Source organism: Trachypithecus francoisi, unplaced genomic scaffold (assembly GCF_009764315.1).
Source record: "Trachypithecus francoisi isolate TF-2019V2 unplaced genomic scaffold, Tfra_2.0 Lachesis_group2, whole genome shotgun sequence".
NCBI classification, from domain to species: Eukaryota; Metazoa; Chordata; class Mammalia; order Primates; family Cercopithecidae; genus Trachypithecus; species Trachypithecus francoisi.
In genome coordinates this window covers 74,831,455-74,838,097 of record NW_022681465.1, presented here as the reverse complement: position 1 = coordinate 74,838,097, position 6,643 = coordinate 74,831,455, and the positions used below count along the sequence as shown (strand labels likewise).

Genomic DNA, 6,643 nt, shown 5'->3' with positions numbered 1-6,643 from the left:
TGTTAACTTTAACTTTTTCTTTCATCAATTTCCCTTAAGCATTTTAACACTTGATTCATTTGGCAATAAAACTAGTGATGAGAAATCAGGATGGATGAGGAAGGACTTACACATTTTATTGGATGTTCCTTCTAGGAATTCTTAGTCTCGAACAGGGGGAATACACATATTAGCATGATTTGCAATGAAGTATCTTCCTTGGGTGATGGCACTATTCTGATATTCCAGTGTCTTCCCTCTTGCAATCTGCCTTTGAGGCTGACATAACTCTCTCTTCATCTACTAATCAGTGGCAGAAGAGAGAAAAAAAATAGTGTGTAGTATCAGTAACACTAGTCTCTGTGCCAAGGTACTCGTTAACCTCAAACCTCTGGTGATCTCTGAGTGGTGCCTGGGTGGCAAAACTGAGTCGTTCATAGAATCACTGATAATGGTCACAGCATCTATGTGGCAGCTCATCTTCTGGGCTTGCTGCTACCCAACCACTGAAGATTATTTCTTTATGATTATCATCATGCCCACAGAAGTTCAAAGGAAGGGGGAGCTCAGGGAAATTTCCCAGGGGTTTGGATCCCTATTTATATGATCAGCCTTCCTCTCAACATCATGAATTGTACTTTCAGGTAAAGCCAGTAATACCATACTGTGAGTGGGAGCTTCTGGTCTAAAAGATTGTTATGTTTACTACATCTTCAAAGTCCTGGACTTACTGACATACATGATCTCATGAAAGCCTCATATTGATGGTTTGTCTAATCACTAGACTCATCATCCAGGTAGTAAATGGCACAGCTAGAGTTCATAAGTAAGTCCTCCTACTCCACTTGTAGTCATCTTTCCACTTCAACACAAGCTGAGTGGGCTTTCCCCCCTGATTTTTGGTGATGCTACAGTTACTGGAGGAGACAGTTGTGAATATTGATACAGCCATTGATTTGAGTCATCTTCTGTTCCATTTGGTGTCACTGTGCATGTCCCCTCTCAAATGCTGCTGCCCAGTTTATTCAGTTCTCCAGTGGTTGCTTTATTCATCTATGCTAATTTTAATGGGTTTTTATCAAGTCTATCTGGTTGACAACTTCATTTTGATTCTGTTGAAAAGAGTCTGGAAACCTGGGACTTTAGAAGCCACGGCCAAGGACTTCTTATTCCTGGAATCTGGAAAACTTTCTTTATCTTTTGGGATCAGTTTTCTCATCTACGTGATAAAAGGTTTTCTAGCATCTCATTTTTACAAGATTTTTTTCCCTCAAATGAAATGTGACATATACCAAACAGACAAAATCAGTTTTCTTTGATTGAAACAGCGGTGAAGCCTAGGGTTTGCCTTTTGGCTTCCCTATTACCCTCACCCTGGCTCCTAAGAATGATCTAGATGATGTAGATGGTTGTTAAGTGTCTTAGACATTTCTGTTCCTATAACAGAATGCCAGAGACTAGATAGTTTATAAAGAACAGAGATTTGTTTCTTACAGTTCTGGAGGCTGAGAATTCTAAAGTCAAGGGGCCCATATCTGGTGAAGGCCTTCTTGCTGCATCATCTCATGGCAGAAGAGTTACACAAAGGGTGGTAGAGTGGGTAGAACACATCCTCTTTATCAGGAACCCACTCAAGCAATAACTAACCCACTCTTGTGATAATGGCATTAATCTATTCATGAGGGCAGAATCATCATGGCTTAGTCACCTCTTAGAGTCCTGCTTTGCAACACTGTTACATTGGGCGGTACATTTCCAACACATCAACTTTGGGGGACACATTCAAACTATAACCTTAAGGTACTGTTATTAGTTATTAGAGGGCTTTTCTTATTGTCCACGAAGTGCCTGATGCTGAGGAATTCTGAGCTGTTTAGCATCTGCAGGAAGGCTGAAGCTTGGTAGGGCAGAGCAGTTGAGAGGCTAGACTCTATAACTGGGGTGCCTTGGCTTAAATCCCAATCCTACCTCCTTACTGGCCAAGTCACCTTTGGAAAATCACTTAATCTCTGTGCATCTGCTTCTGTGTCTTATAATAAGGGTAATAATAGTATCTGGTTCAGAAGGTTGTTGTGATGATTAAAATAGTTCATATACGCAAAGCCTTTAAAATAGTTACTAGTACTATATAAATGTTAGCTATTATTGCTATCATTTTTAGGATCTAGCAAAGCTTTGTAGTGAGTAGAAACTTAATCATGACCATTAACTAACTTGATTCTGCAGAACTGCATACCCGGAAGAGCTTTCTGTTGTCATGTGGCCTTTGTTTCCTAAGCTTGCTTATATAAAGACTTTCCTGGGTCACTTGTTAAAATGCAAACTTATGAATGTCACTGCTAACCGTACCGAACCAGCATCTCCAGGGAGCAGTCTGAAAATCTGTATTTATAATAAATGTCCTACAAGATACTGATGATCAGGTAAGTTCAAGTTAGAAACTGTAGTATCTAACTATTACCTTTCACAGAGAAAGCTAAGCACCTGGGAGAAGTGGCTCACTCAATGTTAAAGTTAGTGGTGGAACTGGGACTAGAACCCAGGTCCCTGTCCTTGGTCCTGTGTTACTGTCATTGCATCTCTTTTCTCTGTGATGGCTATCGTGCTTCTGTCCAAGTACCCGAGTTTGGCCACATAGAAGAAATAGTTTCAGGTGACATTACCAAAGTATTATTTGGCTGTGGGCAGAAATTACCTGCCAGAGGGGTACAAGAGTTCTCTCTTCTTTAGGTGGATTTTGAGCTCCCATATTTATTCTTGAATTTGTGCTTCTAGGATAATGATCTCTGAAAACCTGCATGTCCTGAGTGATCTCAAAGTCTGGTAACTGTTCTTGTTGTCTAGTTTGCACAGGAACAGCAATTCATTTCAAAGTGCAGGCCAGTGCCAACAGGGGAGAGTGGGCAGAGAAATCAAATGAAAATGCCAAAACGCTGACTACAAGGCCAGTTTGCATCATGTGAACCACTTTGGAGCCTGAGGACTGAAACCAAAAATATGCTTCTGTTCAGAGGTGGCTAACAGCATCAATTACTAGTGTTATTATTGTTATTGTCATCATCATCACCATCATTCGTCTCATAAATTTCAAGGTAGGTAGCTGGACTGTATATTTTTCTAGGAGTTCTGCATGAAGTTAAGAGCTATGATGAATTTTAGGGAAATAAGTGTGGAGGCATCCATGGCCCCATAACTTAGCCCCCTCATCTGGAGCCACAGCTCTCTTGCCTGCATTGTTCAGTTCGGCCTTGTTATCACTGTGAGAACAGTTTTCCACACTCAGAGCTTGTTCTAACAGTAAAGAATCCAAAAAAGAAATGTGTAAAGTAAACTGATGTTTAAGAATTCTGGTGGGGAATTAGGATTCTTCATTGCAGAAGAGAGGACTGAAGGCTGAAGCAAGGACAACATGATGAGGAGGGAAGTGCCTGGGAAGTACAGCCCTTATTCCTGGAGAGGAGGTGAAGTCCTTGAACTTGAAGAGATTTAGACATCAAAAGATAAGATGTAATTGGCGTCCAGGTCCTCAGAGGAAGTGCCAATTTAAACTCTGTGGGTGGATTGGACCTTACAGGAGGAAGAATAAATTCAACTGTGTACCTTAAAAACAAAAAACAAAAAACACCACTTGTTTATATGTCCATTTCTTTATTCACTCAGCCTAGTTCTGCTGCTCTCGATAACAAATCCAGCTCCTTCTTTTACAGGGGAAGATGGTGAATCCCAGGAGGAAATTCATAATTTTCTTTTGAAGGCAAAGTCTTTGTTTCTAATCTGAGTCTTACAGAGCCAGAAGCTCCTTTTCCAAGGCAGAGCTAAGGAGCATAGGGGTGACTCCCAAAGTGTAAGAAAGGGGAGATTTCACCTGTTCTAGTCAAACTCTTGTTGTTATCTAGCCAAAAATTTGTTTTAAGCTTCTTTAAAAATTTGCTTACATTCAACGTGGCCTAAGTTATAAGGGAAATCAAATACAGGATATACAATTCCATGGTTTTTGCTAAACAATCCTGGACTAAGCAACATTTTCTCACATCTACAATGGCAGTTATTACTGATGTTCATGTTTATGACATTTAGGAACTAAAAGGTTCCAAAATGTTTTCTGATTTATTAAGCAATATCAAACTATATTGATTCTAATGTTATTGTGGATTAGTGGATATTCAGAAATAAAATGAAAATTGGAGCTTCTAAGATAGTCCCCTTTTAATTCAGATAAAGAATTGGAAATGTAGAGTAATTAAATGACTTACCCAAAGTCATACTATCTGGTGAGTAGCAGAGCTGGGATTTGATTTATCTATATATTCCTGTTACTGAATTTGGCCAGTTCATAGAGGTGTTTCTTCTCTAGTAGCTTGAATTTGTGATCTACTGTGTGCTCAGCACTAATCTATATTCTAAGCTTATGTGTGTGTGTGTGTGTGTGTGTGTGTGTGTGTAAGAGTAGAACAAATATAGAAAATGGTACCAGTTCTCCAAATACTCACAAGCCTAGTCAAGGTTATGGAACTTACACAGGTGAAACAATAGAGAATGGTACAATTTAGTGGTGTGAAATTCATGGGCATGAAAATGGGCATGAAAATCACCTGGGTGTCTTATTAAACCACAGATTCTGGTTTAGGGGCTTGAGATTCTGTGTTTCTTACAAACTTTCAGTTGAATCTTATGCAGTTAAGAGAGACATACTTTGAATAATAAGGCAAGGCAGGAGGTAATTAAGGGGTAAATTGTGTAGTATAATTATAAAACATGAAGGAGTTAAGAGGAATAAAGTATAATCAGGGGCAAGTTTCATGAAATACATGGAATCTGAGCTCATTTTGAATGACAGTCTGACTTCAGATTGGTAAAGGAGAGAGGCCCAGGAATAAAGTGAGTTAAGAGTTATGACGGGGTCAGGAAATGTGCTTGTGAGATGGAGAGGGAACCAGACTGGTTGAATCAGATGGTGTGCAGTGTGGTGATAGGCAACTTCTGTGGTGGCCCCCATCTCTCTCCCTCCTCATGGTATTTATGCTCTTGTGCAATGACCTCTTCCTGTGTGTGGCCCAGATCTAATGATTGGCTTCTAAGGAAAAGAACACAGCAAATGCCATGAGATGCCATTTCCAAGATTAGCTTACAAAGGACTGTGACTTCCATCTTGCTCACTCTGTTTCACCATTGCTTTCTCTGAGGGAAGCTAGCTGATGTGTGATGAGCTGCCATGTATCAAGGAACTGATGTCTTCAGCCAACAAACAGCTAGAATCTGAGGGGCTGAAACAGCCACAGGGGTGATCTTGGAAGTCTGTACTTATTGCCTGAGTCAAGACTTGAGATGACTACAGCCTTGGCAGACATCGAGAACCTGAGCCAGCGGACCCAGCTAAGTTACTCCCAGATTTCTGATCTACAGAATTCCTGTGATAATATTGACACGTGTTTATTATTTTAAGCTGCTGAATTTGGGGGTGGGTTGTCACACAGGCATAGACAACTGATACAGTTGGAAATAATTTTGAAAGGAGAAAGGCATAGTATGAAATCTGATTCTGTGGTACGGAGGGGTTTGAAAGACTGGCAAAACAATTTGGACATGGTACAGAAGCCGTTGAAAGCTCTTTCTCTCTCTCTCATAGATTTATGGAGACATAATTCACATACAACATAATTGTCATTTAAAATGTACAACTCACTGGTTTTTAGTAAGTTATCAGAGTTGTGAAATCATCACGACAAGTTATTTTCATACACTTTTGATCTGCCCCCAAACAAATCTCATACCAATGAGCAGTCATACCCCATTTTGTCCCAAGCCCTAGGCAACTTCTCTACTTTTCGTGTCCAACAAATATTCCTATTCTGGACATTTCAGACAGAGTAATAAAATACGTGGCTTTTTGTGTCTGCTTCTTTTACTTAACATAATATTTTAAGGTTTATTGGTGTTGTAGCATGTATCAGTATATTTGTTGCTTTTTATTGCTAAATAACATCCCATTTTATGAAGAGACCACACTTTATTTATTCATTAGTCACTTCATGGATATTCATGTTATTTCTAACTTTTGGCTCTTAGAAATTATGCTGCTGAATTTTAGAATTCCCATTCCAAGATAGCAGAATAGGAACAGCTCTGGTCTGCAGCTCCCAGTGTGATCAACACAGAAGATGGGTGATTTATGCATTTCCAATGGAGGTACCTGGTACATCTCACTGAAACTGGTTGGACAGTGGGTGCAGCCCACAGAGGGTGAGTCGAAGCGGGGTGGGGGGGCATCACCTCACCCGGGAAGTGCAAGGGGTTGGGGGATTTCCCTTTCCTAGCCAAGGGAATCTGTGACAGACTGTACCTAAAAAATGGATACACTTCCACCCAAATACTACACTTTTCCCACAGTCTTAGCAACTGGCAGACCAGGAGATTCTCTCCCTTGCCTGGCTTAGTGGGTCCCAAGCCCACAGAGGCTTGCTAACTGCTAGAGAAGCAGTCTGAGATTGGCCTTCAAGGCGGCAGCCTGGTTGGGGCAGGGGCATTCACCATTGCTGAGACTTGAGTAGGTAAAATGGCCAGGAAGCTCAAACTGGATGGAGCCCCCCGCAGCTGAGCAAGGCAGGCTGCCTCTATAGGCTCCACCTCTATAGACTCCATCTAAAGAGGTGGGCTGCCTCTATAG

General features: G+C 40.8%; 1 long non-coding RNA gene across 1 annotated transcript; it reads left to right on the top strand.

Annotated features, from left to right (window-relative positions):
* Positions 1-2,211: 2,211 nt before the first annotated feature.
* Positions 2,212-5,884, top strand: LOC117064473. Its single transcript, XR_004429480.1, has 3 exons — positions 2,212-2,402; positions 2,824-3,071; positions 5,168-5,884. It is a non-coding gene; the product is annotated as an uncharacterized LOC117064473 (long non-coding RNA).
* The last annotated feature ends 759 nt before the right edge of the window (positions 5,885-6,643 follow it).